We start from the raw sequence: 19,296 nt of genomic DNA, 5'->3' as shown, positions 1-19,296 counted from the left end.
TATGGCTTCCATTCCTCTGGGGCATTCTTCTTCCCCTTCTGGGAGTCCTATAACTCATATGTTGGAACGCTTCATAAAGTCCCATAATTCTGACAGTGAACATTCTGCTTTCTCTCTCTTCTTTTCTGCCTCTTTTACTATCTGAGTTATCTCAAGAACTTTGTCTTCTACCTCTGAAATTCTTTCTTCTGCGTGGTCTAACCTGTTGCTGATACTTTCCATTGCATCTTTAAGTTCCCTAATTGACTGTTTCAGTTCCTTCAGCTCTGCTATATCCTTTTTATATTCTTCATAGCATTCATCTCTTACTCGATTCTGTTTTTTGATTTCCTTTTAGCTATTTTCCACTTCATTAGGAGTTTCCTTCATTGTTTCCATCATTTCTTTCATTGTTTTCATCATGTGTATTCTAAATTCCCTGTCATTCCTAACATTTCTTTATAGGTGGAATCCTCTGCAGTAGCTACCTCATGGTCCCTTGGCGGGGTTGTTCTGGACTGGTTCTTCATGTTGCCTGGAGTTTTCTGCTGATTCTTCCTCATGAGTGATTTCTTTTATCTGTTTCCTTGCCCTAATTTTCCTTTTACTTCCTCTTGCTCTTTAAGTTCTCGTGCCTGTGGACTAAGGGTTACAGGACCAGAAGGTTGAGAAGGTTGAAGAGCAAAAAAGGGATGAAAGAAAGGAGGACCAAGTGATAAGAAAAAAAAAGGAGAGGGGGTGGGTAAAAGGAATATGGACAAAAAGAAGAGAGGCACAGAAAGAGGGAGACAGAGCAATATAGGTGTACAGTAGGGTACTTTGACACAACCTTAAAAAAACCCCACCTTCTGGGGGTGTCCAGTTGGGTGGTTCCCTTGAGGTCAGCAGCTCTTTGCTAGCCTGGTCTGACACAGTACCCCACCTCCACCAAGTAGAGAGGAAAGACAAAAATGCTATAAATCAAACCAAAACAAGCAAACAGAAAACTTTATGGGATAAAATTGGGTGAAAAACCAAATAATAGCAGTAGAAACACTAGCAAAAATGAAGTTCTAGTTATTGAAAAAGGCAGCAATGGGAAATTACAATTAAACTAGAAAAATTGAGAAAGAAAAAGGATCTGTATGGAGAAGGTTGAAATTAAAAAACAAAACAACATCAACAACATCAAAATAAACAAAAAAAACAACCAAACCAAAAAAAAAAAAAAACACAACCAAAGCAGTATGTATATGCTATTGCATATTGTCTGGGCAACACGTGGTCTTCTGGGGTATGAGATGTTAATCACAGTTCTGATACGACTGGAGGCTGCTGATTTCTCAAACCCCAGCAGGTAGACACCCTAAATCTCTCTTCAGCCCACTTAAAAGGCACTTTGAACTTGTAAACTTGCTGAGCAGAAGCTTTCCCAGGAAAGTGCTTGTCGCTGGAATCACTGCTGAAGTGGCTATCCACTTACCCAGTGTGCCAAAACTGGTGTCACTCTGCCCCTGAGGGTTAGGGCTGCAAGGCGGCTCAGACCCCCCCACCCTTAGGCTACTTGGTCGCTGGGTTACCAGCTCCCACCCGATTCTAGGTCTGTGACCCTGAGGGCGGAGCTTGCCCAGGCAGATCGCTCACAATGGCTCCCTGTGACCCACAGCCAAACACTATTAGCTCCGTTTGGGTCAGCGGCTCTGACTGGGGCCCTAGACAGCAGCCAAAGTTCTCCGCACTCCCGCTCAGGCTCTCCCCAAGGCAGTTCAACTGAGTGCCACGTCCAAAGACACCAAAACAGTTCACAGGTAAGACCTTTCTGGTTTGCAGTCTCGCTGCTACTGAACTTACAGTTGCGGGCGGGTTTAGACAGATTGAAGACACTGAACACATTGAACACTTTTTTCCACTGTTTTAGTCCTCCTCTTGGGGTCCAGAAGTCTCCCGCTGACTCCCTGTATCCTCACAGGGGTGATGATAGGCAGATCCCACCAGCCAGAGATGCCTGGAGTCCTATCTCCCCAGACTCACGGTGCCCAGATGCAAGGAAGCTGTTACTCGGCCGCCATCTTGCTCCGCCTCCTTAGGTTGAATTTCAACAATTTTTTTTTCACTAATGAAGGGCTCCTTTTAAACAGTATAGTTGCAGTGCTATTATACCTAAGATATTTAACAGTGATTCATTCAGTATAGCTGAGATGTGCTTATCTTTTTCCTTCTTTCCTTCCTTCCTTCCCTCCTTCCTTTTCTCTTTATTTAAGAAGATTTTGTTTTTCTTTATCTAGGTGATAAAAGGACTAGCTGAGGTGCTTTTAAGAAGGAACTGATGTCTGGGTCTCCCTCCAATTAGGTTAAAATCTTTGATGGGAAGAGAAGGCAGGAGTTGGTATTGGTATTTATGAAAGTGATTCTATTAATAGTATGTAGCAGGTGAGAACCCATGTTCTATAGCATTCATTTAAAAATATTAAACTGAGTTTAAAATTCTGTTTGAGCAACTGTGGAATTGACTTTGAATAGTCAGTAGTTGTACAGGATTATTGCAAAGCAGAAAACAGTACTCAACAGTACTGACCAATACTTTAGTAGCTCTCTTAGGGTAGAAGAGGTGAAGACTATTTTTGGGTTTTCATTGGTGATTTAATTTGTCTGTGTGTCTCTTTTGGTGTTGGAAAATTCCTGAAACACATCCATCTGTCTCATTTCAAACCTAAGAGTCACTTCCAAATGAGTGAAGCAGCGGATGTAGTTTGATCAAATACCAACTCTAATATTATTCCAGATGTTTCCTAGAAATTTGGTTACAAGTGTAAGGAAGTAACATAATGCTATATATGTTGAAAAGTAGAGGAACTTAATAACCATGGACCATACATGTTTAGTAGAACTGTAGAGCCTGGATCAGCTAGAGGTCCATAAAGTTACAGGCCTGTGATCACTTAAGTTTGGATCAGAGGGAAAAATGGCTATAACCATTTCAGGTTCAGATAAAAGAAAACCAAAGAGTTAGCCTAGTTTTCCTGACGATAAATTTGGATGATGCTCTTGAATGAAATTTGTACACTTACATAAGTGTACAAATTTGTGTATGTGAGAGAAAAAAGACTAGATGTGGTTTCCTTCATAATCAGAGAGTCTTGTAATACACCTGGTTTCTTTGATGGCTATGGGATGACCCTTTGCTGAGCAACTATTGCAAACCCACTTAGTGGGAGGTTCCTTTAGGATTAGAGAGAACTGTGATATTGGTCCCTGCTTTCTGAAAGCTTAGCCTGGAGAAGGGAACAAAGATACATGGACCCAAAATATGAAAAGTAAAGCACTATTGAAGGAGAATGCTGAATTGTAGTTTATAACTAAAGTCCTGTAAGAGTTAAAGATTAGGATATCGTGGAGCAGGTGAGATTTAAGCGAGGTCTTAAAGGAAAAAACCAGGATTTGGGAACCGAATGGTGGGGAGGGAGAGCCTTGCTGGTAGGGAAGTAGCTTTGATGGTGTTAGAAAAAAATTAATTTGGGGGCTTCAGGGATAATGAAGAAATGGGCCAAGTTTTCCTAAGTTTGCGCATAGAAATCTCTGCTTTAAAGAATCACAGAAAGTTGGAATTAGGAGGACCTTTGTGATGCACTGGTTCAGTGCTCTTGTTACTTAGATACAGAAATTAAAGCCTGGTTAGAGTAAGTAATTTCCCAGGGTCACAAAGTGAGATAGTAGTCAAAATCAAATTATTAATAAAAATGGATGAAGATCAAAAGGGATTTTCTTTTTCTTTTTCTTTCTTTTTTGGCAGGTGGTATACTTGAACGTGTTTACAGGCTGAGTGGGCAGAGGCAGAAGATACAAGATCAAAGACAAAGGGGACAAAGGAGATTCTTAGAAGGAGGAGAGTGAGAGCTCCAGGGGGCGTTTGTTTTGAGGGAACAGGGAGGAGCAGGCGAGTTCATGGTGAGAAGACACTGGGACAGATCCAGCCACCCTGTGACCAGGGGAATCTCATAGCAGTACAGTTATGAGGGCTCAGCTGAGGTGGGAAAAATCTGGGTTTGGTCTGTGGATTTGTGGGCAGTTTGGCAAAATGGATCAGAGTGTGAACTCCAGAGCCACAGCACCCAGGTGCAGATCCTGACATTGCCTCTCCCTAGCCGTGTGACTTTGGACAAGTTACTTGATCTTCTGAGTCTCAGTTTCTTCTTTTGTTCAGTGGTGTATAAGAATAGTATCCACCTCAGGTTTTGTGAGGGTTAAATCAATTACTCTGTATAAAGTGCCTGGAACTAGGTCGTATAGTAAGCACTGTAAAGTTGGCTCTTATTTATTGTTTTAAATATAAATGATTCCAATGTTAGGCCTTTCTCCTCTCTCTAAAGGAGAAAGGCCTAACATTGGAATGAATTGTCCCATATGAAATTGGGGTCAGCCGCAGCCTAAAATTTCATTTTAAGCTCTGCTCTTAACAACCCAAGTACAGTAAGAACTAGAGGCAAAGCAGATTTTTTTTAGCACACTGTAGATTCCTTATACCCGGCCCTGATTTCTTCCATGGCACAAATATGTAAGTTTTAGAATTCTTGTAGTTAATTTCACTGTTTGTTCTGCTTTGTGGATAGCAGATTGGTGCATGGGAGGTGTGGATCTTGAGAAATGTACAAGCACATGGTGACAAATGATTAGTCTTTGGGCTCAGGGCTGTGGATACTTCACTTCATATGATTTTGGTGATTTTCTGTGTTAAAAACCCTCATCATTTCTAGTCAAGGATTCAAGTGACAGAAAAGCATTTTTGGTTTTAGGTTACATCTGTCATCGAAATTTGGGTTAACTGAAAGGCAAATGATAAAGAACCTGCTCCCTCCCTATGTGTTGTTTCCCTGGGTGGGCAAGGCAGATGGCGAGTGCCAGCCAAAGGAGACAGAGCTGGCACCTTGGGAGCTTCTGTAAATGATCGGAATTGTGTTTCTGCCTCACTGTAGTTGCTGTCAGTAGATAAATATGTTCATAGATTAAAATACCTTCTTAGCTAAGCTAAAGCCAGAGGGTTTATTTTGTTACAATAACTGTGTGCTTGTTTAAAGGCCTTGAGAGTAAATTCATGGTATGATTCTGGTAATCCCTGTGTTTTAAATTCTTAGATGTACTGATGAGTATGCTATGTTAGCGTAAACCAATATGAACCATGGGGAGGGGGGTGGGTGTTCAAATGCATGAGTAAGGAAGATTTCAATCCTTGGAAAGTAGTATGATTATATAGGATTATAAAGAAACCCTAAAGTATCTCTACTTCAGCCCATTCATTGCACAAATAAAAAAATCAAAGTCCTTCAAGTTTATTTGGGACTTGCCTTTGATCTTTCTATTAGTGAGTGACTAAGATGACAGCAGGTGAGTGCTCCTGATCACTAGTCTCTTTTCCCCTTTACCACACTACTTATGCTCTATTTCTTTGTAATCTTTCATTTGCAGTAATTTCTTTTTCACACAGTAGGCACTCAACTGATGTTTAAAGGACACAGGAGAGCTGCCATGTATGGCCCTGCACACAAGGTTAGGCAAATATTTCTTCCTGTCAATGGTGCAGTGATATTAAGACCTAGTTGGAGCCAATTTCCAAGTATTTGACCCTACTTCCTGTACTCAGTGTCCTCCTGGGAAGAGAGATTGATCCAGATTAAATGAGCTGTTCCTAGTATTGCACAGAGAACCAGTGTCTGAGCTGGCATTAGCATTCACTCTGAGCTCCTTCAGTGAAAGGCCTGGTTAGCATAACCAGGTGAGATTGTCACTATCCGCCTGCCACTTTAAACTGGGTCTCCTTTAAATGACAACATGGTTAGATTGTTCTGGCTGTTTTTAAATATATTCTGGAATAAGTTGCTACTTTCTTATTTAAAATTATAAACTAGATTGAGAGTGCTTGTTTTAAAACTACATTTTTTTTTTTTTGGTAGAGACAGAGTCTCACTTTATGGCCCTTGGTAGAGTGCCATGGCATCACACAGCTCACAGCAACCTCCAGCTCCTGGGCTTAAGCGATTCTCTTGCCTCACTCCCGAGTAGCTGGGGCTACAGGCGCCCGCCACAGCACCCGGCTATTTTTTTGTTGCAGTTTGGCCGGGGCTGGGTTTGAACCCGCCACCCTCGGCATATGGGGCCGGCGCCCTACTCACTGAGCCACAGGCGCCGCCCAACTACATTTTTTTTTTTAATAAGAACATTGAGATATCCAGCTTATTTTTGCAGAAATTTTGAGGCTAGACATTTCAAGAAAATGTTGTGGTCCCTTTCTGTTTCACAGGCTCCTCTGGTATAAATTCCAGGTTGAGATTTTACAATATAATTATAATTCTCCCTTTCTTTTCCATTGGGCAACATTTTTTTTTTTTTTTCAGTAGGAACTATCACTGGTCCCTTGGGTAGCAGGAGATATGAGTGGGGGATTGGGTGTCTTCTGGATGAGCAGGTGTCAGGTATGCTATACAGACTTCTTCGGGCCTGGCCCCACACTTCCTTTATACCAGCACTGTCCTGCCAAAAGACATATCCTGGAAGAGGGCCGAATCTAATTTATGACTTGCCTTTGGAAATGTAGGCTTGTGTTTTTTGGCAAGGCCGTGAGCAAAGCCCAGTTGTTTGACTGCTCTGAGATTTAACTTCATTCTGATTTTGGACACTGACATCTGAGCACGTGTGAACAGCAGCCCCAATTCGCCACAATTTGTCTGCCCTAGACGTGCCCCGAGAAGGCGAGCTCTGCCAGCTTCCCTAGTGTTGGTCACATGTTCCAGGCACCAGGGCCCCTGTTCCTCTCCTCTCCAAGCTCATCGCAAGCCTGTCAGAGGGGCAATGCCAGAGGCCCTGACGCAGCCTTCTCTCTTCTGAGAGCAGCTGCAGAGCACTGCAGTCTCTAAGCCAGTGGGAGGCAGTATCAAGAAAAGGTAGACCTGTGTCTCTTTCAGTAAGGAAAAACAAGGAATTTTAGCAAATTTGAACATTAATCCAATGTCTAGAACAGTGATGGCATGTGGTAGACATTTATTGAATATTTGTTAAATGAATAGCTTAATGTATTCTTCAATTATATCATTCTCGTGACTGATAAGCTTTCTTATGATGTTGTAGAAAATAAAGTTTATAAGAGTTGTATCAGGTAGGGTAGGGTAGGCTGTCACTAAAAATGAGCTCAAAGATGTATAATGGCTGTAAATGCAACAGAAGTTTATTTCTTGCTCATGGCCAAGGTGGATTCTTCTGGTTAGCTGGTGACTGGCCTCCACTGAGGTCAGAGAGGTTCAGGTTCCTTCCGTCTTATGGCTCTGCCATCCCCAAAGACCACATTTGCTGATAGCATCCAACTGCAGAAAGGACAAGAGAATGGATAAGTGCAGATGGCAGATTTTCATGGCCTAAACTTAGGAATGTTGCACATTAGTTTGGCTAGAACTCAGTTACATGGCCTCAGCTAACTTCAAAGATGCTGGCACTTGCAGTCTCTATGTGTGCCTGGGATAAACTAAAGTTTGTGCTACACTGTGAACATTCGTGTGATTTTCAAATGTAGATTCTCAGAACGCATCTGTAACCCAACTTTGAGATTCAGAGGATTGGTACAAGGTTCCATGGTCACTTGGTTTAAGTCTTCTTGCCAAGGAAAACTTCAGTGGCATTAGGAAAAACACACTTTTAACAGTAAGTATAAAAACAGGAAATAATGTTACATATTCCATATAGTTCCAACTATGTTAAATATTCTTAATAGAAGCTTAGAAAGAAGGAAATATGACAGCTGTTTAATTGTGGTTGCTTTTTATGCAGAGGTCTCCAACTTTTTTGGCACCAGGGACTGGCTTCATGGAAGATAATTTTTCCACAGACCGAGAGGCAGGGGATATGGTTCTGATGTAAGTCTGCAAGCAGTTGATTAATATGGTCTCTGTGCAATCAAACTTCTATGCTAATGATCATCTGTGTTTGCAGCCGCTCCCCAGCACCAGCATCATCACCTCAGTTCCACCTCAGGTCATCAGGCATTAGATTCTCACAAGGAGCACAGCCTAGATCCTCACATGCCAGTTTTTAGTCGGGTTCACGCTGTACGGGAATCCAGTGCCCTGCTGATCTGACAGGAGGTGGAGCTCGGGACGGTGCAAGTGATGGGGAGTGGCTGTAAACGCAGACGGAGCCTCGCTTGCTCGCTTATTACGCCCCTCCTGCTGAAATGGGCCTGTTGACTCCAGATCAGGTTCTAGATTGTTAGGAGTGTTCATCCAGAATGGTGTTCAGGAGCACAAGTGTGGCAGCAGCATCAGTGAGTCAAGTTTATAATAACTAATGTCTTCATCATCATCATCCCATTTTGAGTGTCTTCGTTCTTTCTTTAGGCATAGGCTAGAGGATTTTAGCTATAAAATACTCCCTCCATACCACCTCTGAGGGCTGTCTTCTACTCTGAGTCAAAAGGGGATTGTGTTCATGGATGGTTTGGATACATAACCAAGGGAATTCTAACTATTTATTTTTTGGAGATAGAGTCTTCTCTGTTGCTCAGCTTAGAGTGCCGTGGCGTCAGCCTAGTTCATAGCAACCTCAAACTCCTGGGTTCAAGTGATTCTCCTGCCACAACACCCAGCTAATTTTTCTATTTCTAGTAGAGATGGGTTATCACTCTTTTTTAGGCTGTTCTTGAACTTCTGAACTCAAGGGATCCTTCCACCTCATCCTTCCAGAGTGCTAGGATTACAGCTGTGAGCCATTGAGCCTGGCCTACCCAAGCTAGACCACATTGTTTATCAAATTTTACATTGTTGGCCACGCACGGTGCCTGTAATCCAGCACTCTGGGATGCCAAGGCTGGTGGATTGCTTGAGCTCAGAAGTTCAATACCAGCCCTGAGCAAGAGAAAGACCCCGTCTCTACTAAAAATAGGAAAAAAAAACTAGCCATGCATTGTACTGGGCACCTATAGTCCCACCTACTTGGGAGGCTGAGGCAGGAGGATCACTTGAGCCCAGGAGTTTGAGGTTGCTGTGAGCTATGACGCGATGGCATTCTACTCAGGGTGACAGAGTCAGACTCTGCCTCAAAAAAAAAAAAAAAAAGAAAGAAAAAAAATTTTCTACATTGTTTAGTTACCTTAGCTCAGGTTTAAATATACAGAGTGTCACTTCAGTCACACAGACTTACTTTATTTCCCTTTTCATCCTGGATGTTGGAAAGGGAAATTTGGGTTAGTGGGGTGGCTCCAACTGCTGCATCTGCCAACACGGCTTCTCCCGCCTGTCTCTTAAGGTAGTAGGAATAGTAGTGATAATATTACAGCAGTCATTTGTAATATAGTGACCACGTGCCAGTTTAGACTAGACATTTTACTTACCACATTATTTACATTTCACAGAGAAACTGAGGTCCAGCAACTGAAAAGGAAATGTGTTCAAGTTTACAGAGTTGTCCACAGTGGAGCCCTATATGTTTGGGGGGTAATTTTTCCATATTCCTAATTATGCTTTTGAGAAAGAGGCTTTTTGCCATTTTCTCAGAGGACTGCACTAGTACTGAAAGTAGACAGAGAGTAGACTCCAGCTGAGTACTTCATCTTCCCCACCACCCAGGAGGGATTACAGAGCAGGAGTCTTGGATTAGTCAGAGAGGCAGGGCTGGGGTGCTTAGTTACAGACAGCGCCTTCTCAAGGAGGCAGATCTCAAGACGTCAGTATGCCCTAAAGTGCTGTTTTTCCTGGACTCCAAGGAATAGGGAGAAGTGAGACTTCTGCCCTATATTTTTCATCTCTGCTTATGACCTTCTTCTTTTCCTGATATGCTGCCTTTAGTGCTACTTTCAAGGCCTTTATGAAAGCTGCCCGACTTTTAACGTGTGTAGTTTCAAGATTTCCCCTCCCCACTTTCCCATCTAGACACGATGCCAAGGGTAAGAAAGCAGAAGGTGAAGTCGGGCCAGTCATGAATAATTATTGAACAAAGTGATGCAATTCAGATTCCTGCAGTTCTGGTATCTTAATTCTCTTGAGGAACTGAATAAAATTTGTTCCTTTGCTGAAACATTTAGATACATTGTTTGAACAGAGGAAACATGGTCACTTCACAATGTCCATCCATCATGTGAAAATCGATGCCATTCAGCTTGTGGTATAATTAATGAAAACATTGGCAACATTCTGCCTCATTGTTTGTGGTTGTGCAATAGGAAACAGACTAGCAAGGAGCTGGGGAAGGTTTAATTCAGAAGGAAACGGGCATGCACATGGTTTGGGCTGTTACCCTTCTCACTGCAGATCGAGACTCACCTGAGCGGGTTCCTTATTCCTAATGGACATGGAGATGTTTGATTTGATTTTGTCACTTGAATTTTGACATCAGTTAATGATAGATTTCTGTTTTTGTTATGGCCAGAGATGGTGTCTTGAGAAATTCCACTTAGATCATAGTTATGACACAGTCATAATTCAGTGGCAAGGTGGACCTAACTACGGAAAAGAAGTTATCACCAGCAGACTCCAGTTGTTTTGGACAGTTGTGGTGTGGTGGCCCTGGAATGAGCAGGTCTGGAGTTCCATCCTGACGTTCTTGATACGTCTGTGAAGCCTGTGAAGTTGGCGAAGTGCGTAACCACTCTGGAGCAGTTTTCATCTGTCATTGAGGGGGGATGCAATTGATTATCTTCTAGGACCCTTGCAGAGCCAAAATTCTTTTTTTAAGCCCCCTTGGTGAGGTCAAGGATTATGAAATGTTTGTACAAGTAAAATGTGAGAGTACAAAGTGTACAAATGGACTTTTCCAGTGAAAATGTCATTCAAGTTTATCTGCTAACAAGTAGTTTATTCCCTTTGGTCTTCTCGGAGTTTTTGTTTTGTAATGTCCATGTCATGTCTGGTAATTTGTTATTTTTTGTTATTAGAAAAGTAAACACCAAAGCAGTTTTTTTCCCTCTCTACTTGAAAACATTAAAAATTGCCATTTAAGTTCATCTGTTAGGGCAGCGCCTGTGGCTCAAGGAGACCGGGCCCCTGCCAAAAAAAAAAAAAAAAAAAAAAACCTGCAAAAAAAATTTTATAAATTCATCTGTTAAGGATTTCAAAAAATTGAACACATTGCTCAATGTGGTATAAATTGAAATGAAGTGACATTTGAATTCATTAGCACTGTAGAAAAGACACACAACCGTTAGGTGAAAAAGCGTGAGCTTCAATTCTGATTTCACTGCTAGTACTAGCTTACACGACCCTGGGAACATCTTTGTCATCTTCGAATCTCCAATTCCTCGCCTGTAGTAGGAGGATAATATTTTCCCTGTAGAACTGTTGTGAAGAATAAAGATAATGCATGCAAAGTATGTACCATACTATCTGACGTTTAGTAGCTAGTCAATGGATAATAGCTAGTATCTGTTATTTTATTACCTTAATTAAAATAATTAGGGAATTAATATTGAATACTGGGTTCTATCTACCAAGTTATCCTAATATGTTATGCATAGATTACCAGAAGGAATAGTTTAGTAATACAGATTTTAGTTTTGTTTTTGTTAGAGCATGTGGACTGAGATTTGTCAAAGAAGAATTTCTCTTGTCAGATTTACAGATCAAAGACCTGCATATGAGAACAAATGGCAAGATTTATTCTAATGAGCTGCCATTACAAACTACGTTCCTCTAAAACAAGGTCACTTCAAAATGTCCCGTATGTGGTCATTGGTGTAGTTAATGAAAACATCTGCCTATTGTTGCCTGTTGTGCAACAGAGAGGCATTCAGAAAAGAAGCATACAGAGAACTCTCAAATATTCTGTGGAGATGGTGGTCTGGAAGAGGGCCAGAGGGCCAGACAGCCAGAAAGCACGTAACTGACCCTGAAAGGTTTGTGTTGCAGTCTTATAAACCGTTGAATCCCCACTAGAGGTCAAGCAGTGAAGGTCTAGTAAGGATGGAGATGGAGGGTGGAGTAGAATGTGCCACATTTTGGTTGGTGGCAAGCGGCCTCCTACTCTCTGGAGTGGAGACAGCTAATAACATGAGTCAAGGACCAAATTAGGGAGTAGCTGATATATGAAAGCTAGAGCAACTAAGCATAAGCACTAGGTTTGTAGCATGGAAGGAAGATCTTGAAGAAGACAAAACATAACTATGTGAGGAGATGGATATGTTAATTAGCTTGGCAGTAGAAATCATTTCACTGTGTGGATGTATATCAAGACATACTGTTGTGTACTTGAAATATATAGTTTTTATTTAAAAAAAAAATACAGTCAGTATGAGTCTGTTTACGAACAGGCAGGGAAGGTTCCAGGAGATTGCTGAAAACTGGTATCTCATGTTTATGTTTGGGGTTAGTTGATGCATGATATTGTTAATGTGACAGGATTGAATGAACACACTTTTTTATTATACCTTGGACTGTTCCTCTGGTGGACTCAGCTATCACCTTCCTTTATGGTTAAAAAGGTTATACTTGACCTCAGCAATTTATTTAGAGCTACTTAGATAGTGTCTAACCCAGGATTGCCAGGTAGGTTTCATTATCTTTGTGAACTCTGATCATGGAAGTGGCAGTCTGGTCTTCAGTGTCAGGAAGGGTTCTGAGTCCAGGTCAGGCTTAAGGAACAACCATAATAAGTTAACTAATGTCTGACACAGGTGTGGATAGTAAACATACTCAAGTTTATTTATTATTTTTTAAAAATTGAGATATAATTCACCCTTTTACCATATATTGTATTTTCAGTGGTCTTTAGTGTACTTGCAAGGTTATAGAACTAATACCCACTAATTCCAGAACATGTTCATCCCCCCAGAAAGAAACTCTGTACACATTGGCAGTCACATCTCATTCCCTCATCCCTTGGCAACTACTTTTCTGTCTATGGATTTGTCTATTCTGGGCACTTCAAATAAATGGAATCATACGATTTATGGCCTTTTGGATCTGGCTTCTTTTACAGCATAGTGAATTCAGGGTCCATCCATGTTGTTAGTTGTTATCAGTATCTCATTCCTTTTTATGGCTGCGTAATTATTCCATTGTGTGGACAGGACCACATGTTGGGAGACATTAGGATCATTTCTACTTTTTGCCTATTAAGAATGCTGCTGCTATGAATATGTTTGTGCAAGTTTTTGAGTGAACATGTATCTTGGTTCTCTTGAGTATATGCTATGTACTTGGAATAAAATTGCTGGCTATATGGTAACTTAATGTTTAACTTTTTGAAAAACAGTCAAACTGGGCGGTATCTGTGGCTCAAAGGAGTAGAGCGCTAGCCCCATATACCTGAGGTGGTAGGTTCAAACCCAGCCCAGCCAAAAAAAAAAGCAAAACCCAAACTACTCTTCAAAATGTTTGTGCCATTTTACATGCCGATCAGCAGTGCGCGAGGGTTCTCATTTCTCCACATCCTAACATTTGTTACTGTCTGCCTTTTTATTTTAGCCGTTCTAGTGGGTCTGAAGTTGTATCTCTTTGTGGTTTTGATATTCCTTTCTCTAATGAATAATGATGTTGTACATCTTTTTATGTATTTCTTGGCCATTTGTTTACCTTCTGTGGAGGAATGACTTGAGCTGTAATTGTAAGACCAGAGTTTGTTGTACAGTATGGACAGTACCAATTGATATATTTAGGCTAATTTCTTTCTTTGTTTCTCTTTTTCTTTTCTTTCTTTCTTTCCCTCCCTCCCTCCCTCCCTTTCTTTTTTTTCTCTCTTTCTTTTCTCTTTCTTTCTTCCTTTCCTTTCTCCTCTCCCTCCCTCCCCATCCTCTCCCCATCCCCCTCCCCCCCTCCTCTCCTCTCTTCTCTTTTCTCTTCTTTCTTTCCTTTTTTTAGAAACAGGGTCTTACTTTGTCATCTGGGCTAGGTGCCTTGGCCTTCCAAAGTGTTGATATTACCATCATGAGCCACCATGCCCTGCCCAAGGGTTGCTTTTAAAGAGTGAGAAAGATGGGAGACATTTTAAATGTAGTCTTAATTGTGTAAGCAGTCTTTTTTGTTTTTAACATATCTTTTAAACTTAAGTGTCTTAGGGATGGGAAAATGAAGTTTATTGGTCCTGTAGACATGAATTTTGTTAACTGTAGGACACAATTTATATACTCAGTTTTCCTTTTGGACCATGGTAAAGTTATGAAACTTGCTTTTGACCATGTTGTGCATGTCTGTCACTTAAGATTTTAGAATTTAGAAGATGTGCAATATCTTTGTGAAGCTCTTATTGTTACATTGCATATCTTTTCTAACTTAAAATGATAAGCCCTTGTAGGCCGTATCACTACTTCGAAAAGTTTCTCTTTACTTTGTCAAGAAAACTACATCAAGCATGGTAACATCTGTCATAGGATATTTCATCTGCCCCAACCAAACTAGCAGCAAAGCTTATTTTATCAGGAAATTTTATCTAACAAAAATTTTTGAAGGTAGTGTACTTTTATTGGAGAGGATATCATTTATTAAAGCTCTTGTGTTTTCTTTCGAAAAACTTATTTTTTTTTTGAGACTGTGTATCACTCTGTCATCCTGGGTAGAGTGCTGTGGCGTCATAGCTCACAGCAACCTTAAACTCTTGGGCTCAAGAGAGCCTCCTGCCTCAGCCTCCCAAGTAGCTGGGACTACAGGTGCCTACCACAACACCTGGTTAGTTTTTTTTATTTTTAGTAGGAAAAAGAAGAATTTTTGCTATTGCTCAGTCTGGTCTCACACTCCTGAGCTCAAGCAATCCACCCGCCTCAGCTTCCCAGAGTGCTAGGATTACAGGTGTGAGCCATCACGCCCAGCCAAATAATTTTTTTGTTTCAAGAGACAGGATCTTGCTCTGTCACTCAGGCCAGAATGTAGTGGTTATGATCATAGCTCACTGTAACCTTGAACTCCTGGGCTCAAATGATCCTCCCACCTCAGCCTCCTTGGGAGTCCTGGAAATATAAGCATGAGTCACCATATCCAGCCCAAAATATTTTTTGAAAAATATAAATGTATGTATTTTTATTTTACTGTGTTAGCTAGCATCAACGAATGGTAATTATTACTCATGGCTGAACATACCAATCAAACCATGGACTTAGCTCTTCCACTAAGCCACCTGAGGTGATCTGTGAAAATGGTTTGCTATTCACTTGACCCAGAAAACCCCACAAAGTCATGCAAGTCAAGAGGCTCAAATCTTCATTGTCACTTTAAGAACACACGTGAAACCGCCCAGGCCATCAAGGATACGCACATTCGAAAAACCACCAAGTATCTGAAGGATGTCACTTTAAAGCAACAGTGTGTACCATTCCGACGTTACAATGGTGGTGTTGGTGGGTGTGCCCAGGCCAAACAGTGGGGCCAGACACAGGATCGGTGGCCCAAAAAGAGTGCTGAATTTTTGCTGCACATGCTTAAAAATGCAGAGAGTAACGCAAAGCACCCAAGATGCGTTGCGGAACTTACAGAGCTCATGGTCACATTAACCCATACATGAGCTCCCTGTGCCACATGGAGATGCTCCTTACTGAAAAGGAACAGATTGTTCCCAAACCAGAAGAGGTAGCGCAGAAGAAAAAGATATGCCAGAAGAAACTGAAGAAACAAAAACTTACAGCACGAGGAGAGATGCAACATGAAATAAATGCGAGTAACAGTTAAAAGAAAAACAAACACATTGACTTATAGGTAGATACTAATTTCCATTGTTACACGTATGAATGGATTCTGTCAGGAAACTTCAGGATGAGTAATGTGACTGTTGTAAGATTTTTCAGTAGCAAAAGTTCAAAACAAAAATAAAACATGTCAGTGAAAAACACAATGGTTAATGGTTAATTGTCATCACAGTGATTGTTTAAACCTTGAAGATAGTAAGACAAATGAGGCATTTACAACTAAGATGTGTCTATTTGGATGTCTCATAATATCACTTTTTTCTGCTTTTATTTGCTACATTTTTTTTATTACATTTTTTACCTTGCTTTTTCAAACTTCATGTAAAAGTGATTTCTAGAAAGTTTTCTTCAGTTCATATACGTTTTTTCATTTATAGAATAGTGATGGGGATGTTCTAGGTGTTTTATACATAGTAGCTCATGTTACACTTTTTTTGTTGTTGTTGTTGAGACAGAGCCTCAAGCTGTTGCCCTGGGTAGAGTGCTATGGTGTCACAGCTCACAGCAACCTCAAACTCCTGGGCTTAAGATATTCTCCTGCCTCAGCCTCCCAAGTAGCTGGGACTACAGGCGCCCGCCACAACGCCCGGCTATTTTTTCGTTGTAGTTTGTCACTGTCTGGCAGGCCCAGGCCAGATTCGAACCCGCCAGCTCTGGTGTATGTGGCTGACACCTTAGCCACTTGAGCTGCAGGTGCCACCCTCATGTTACACCCTCAGTTAGCAGTAACTATCAGAGACAAAAGATAAGATTCAGGACAGTCTTATTGATAAGCTGGAAGTGTCCAGCATCCTCACATCAAACCTATGAGATAGGTACTGTCACTATCCTCATTTAGGGACAAAAAAGGGGTTAGTAACTGGTTCAAAGTCACAGTGTAATCAACCATATGCAGAAGCAATGTTTTGACCCAATTCTGACACCAGTGTTTTCATTTGCAAGCTAGACACATTTAGTCATAGAACTGTAATGGCTAGCTAGTCTTACATTAATTTTTTGTTTATTTTATTCTTTCATTTTTTTTTTTGAGAAAGAGTCTCACTTTGTTTCCCTCAGTAGAGTGCTCTGGCGTCGCAGCTCACAGCAACCTCAAACTCTTGGGCTTAAGCGATTCTCTTGCCTCAGCCTCCCGAGTAGCTGGGACTACAGGCTTCTGCCAAAATGCCCGGCTACGTTTAGAGACAAGGTCTCACTCTGGTTCAGGCTGGTCTTGAACTTGTGAGCTCAAGCAATGTATCCGCCTCAGCCTCCCAGAGTGCTAGGATTATAAGTGTGAGCCACCGTACCTGGCCTTAGTCTTTCTATAGAAGCTCTCTCCCCTCTCCACAAACTCTGAGTCACCTAGCTTGAGGTCAGGAATGACATCAGATGTCTAAATAGGTCATTTGCAGGGTCTGGGTGGTCTACCCACAACCTGAGGTAGCAGCTGTGGCTAAATCTTGGCAGGTGAACTACTGAGAATTTAGGCCAGTGGGACTGAAAGCAGCTGGGTCCTCTTCTGCCATTCCAGCTTCAGGAAGGACAAAAGCTTCCATGAAACAGGGCCTAGCTGAGCTTAGGTGTGCAGTCTCAGTAGGCATCTATATCAGGAATAGCCATGCCTCATTTGGCAGCAGTAACTATCAGAGACAAAAGATAAGATTCAGGACAGTCTTATTGATAAGCTCGAAGTGTCCAGCATCCTCAAAGTGATTTGAAAACTGAACAGAAGCTTTCTCTTCCACACCGTGTCAGGGCTTCAGCAAAGTTCTGTTGTGACAACTGTCTAGTTAATGTGTAGCTACTCTTGTTTTCCTGATCCGTCTCCGTACTTACCATTGTCCAAGAGAGCAGCCTTCAGATTAGCTTTACTCTTCAGCACCTCCTTGGCTCCTTTGTCCCAGGAAGACCAGATCCCACTTCCTGGTGATCTCCTGCAGGACTGACTCCCTTCTTCCCTGCTCTATTTTTTTTTTTTTGAGACAGGTCTCACTCTGTCACCCTGGATGGAGCGCTGTGGCATCATTGTAGCTCACAGCAACCTCAAACTCTTGGACTCAGGTGATTCTCTTGCCTCAGCCTCCCAAGTAGCTGGGACTACAGGCGCCCACCATAATGGCCAGCTAGTTTTTCTATTTTTAGTAGAGACAGGGTCTTGCTCTTGCTCAGGCTGATCTTGAGATCACACAATCCACCCACCTCCGTCTCCTAGAGTGCTGGGATTATACCACACCTGGCTGCTTTATCTCATTTAGTTCTACCAGTATAAGATTAAATTCAAGTAGTGTTGCAAAAACCCAGAGTTACAGTGGCTTATGCAAAATGAAAGTTTATTCTTCTTTCTCAGGCCTGGTCCTGCTTTTGCCCACAAAAGTCCTCCTGGACCCAGGGTTCTTCTAGCTTCCACTTTGCCAAACCAAGGATGTGACGTTAGTTATTCTTGTAGTCTAAGTGGGTTGTACTCACATTTCAGCGCAGCACAGTAGAGGAAGGGATGATGCAGAGGAGGAGGAAAGAGTGCCTGTCAGCTCCCTTTAAGGAAGGCACTCGGAGGCAGCTATGAGAGACTTCCACACATGTACCACTGACTCAAACTGACTCACATGGCACAGCAAGGCAAGGGTTTGGAGGCAAGTGTCACAGAGAATAAATAGTCATTTGCTTTCTGTTAGAAAACCAAATAGCTTCTTCTTTTAAACAGGTTTTTTCAAAGTTCCTAAAACAAAGTTTTTTGCAACTTGTATCTTTCTGGGCCTGAGTTTCTGGGAAAAGAAAAGTCATGTTAATGTACACAGTAAGCTATGTGGTGTTGACAGTTTCATGTCTCTGTATTTGTATCCTTTAGACCCAGCATGGTACGTGGTGCATGATAGTGCTCAGGTCTGTTGACTATATATTAATAGCTCACGCTTGGCGAGTGTTCACTGCGCCCTGGGCAATATAAGTGTTCTACGTGAGGTATTTCAGTTCATTCTTCGGACAATCCTTTTTTTTTTTTTTTTTATTGCAGTTTTTTTTTTTTTTTGGCCAGGGCCGGGTTTGAACCCGCCACCCTCGGTATATGGGGCCGGCGCCCTGCTCCTTGAGCCACAGGCGCCACCCTTTATGACAGTCCTATGTGGTGGCCTCTGTTATTATCCCCACAGCTTTACAAATGAGGAAACCAAGGCTTAGGTTATGATTTCATTCATTTCACAAATATGTATTCAGGACCTACTAGGTGTTAGATACTCAGGCAGGGTTTAAAACATACCAAAGTCCTTGCCCTCACTGAATCTCCCTTCTAGGAAATCTTCTAAAATCACCTACTAGACAGAGAGTGGCCTTGAAACCTAGGTAGTTAGACTGTAGAACCTGCCATCTTAATCATTGTTTGATTGGTAGATTAATGGCTTGATGAGTGTGGTGAACAGAAATTGTAAGTCTCCATTTCACCAGTAGGTTCTTGGTTACTCATTGTCTGTGACTTGGGTGGTTAGATTGCCCTGTTTGCAGCTGTGATTTTGAATGGCTGTGGAATATCAGTGAGAAGACTTTAGGTAGTGTTATGATACCTCTGTTTACATGCTAGAAATAAAAAAGACAAATATGGATTTGTTCCTAGATTGTCAAGTGATGGTTCAGAATTTCATCAGATACTGATTTACTGTCTCAAGTCAGGTCGTGTGGAATGACAGTGCACTTGGCACTCCTGGAGCAAAGAGGGATAATGGGTCAGG

General features: G+C 41.7%; 1 protein-coding gene and 1 pseudogene across 2 annotated transcripts in view; both read left to right on the top strand.

Moving 5' to 3' along the window:
* The window catches only part of BORCS5 (BLOC-1 related complex subunit 5), a 93,018-nt gene that overhangs the window by 70,008 nt on the left and 3,714 nt on the right, over positions 1-19,296 (top strand). The window lies entirely within an intron of this gene.
* LOC128561049 (60S ribosomal protein L17-like) lies at positions 15,052-15,581 on the top strand (annotated as a pseudogene).

The sequence above is a fragment of the Nycticebus coucang genome, chromosome 12, assembly GCF_027406575.1.
Source record: "Nycticebus coucang isolate mNycCou1 chromosome 12, mNycCou1.pri, whole genome shotgun sequence".
Classification (NCBI taxonomy): domain Eukaryota; kingdom Metazoa; phylum Chordata; class Mammalia; order Primates; family Lorisidae; genus Nycticebus; species Nycticebus coucang.
This window is presented reverse-complemented; position numbering and strand designations above follow the sequence as displayed.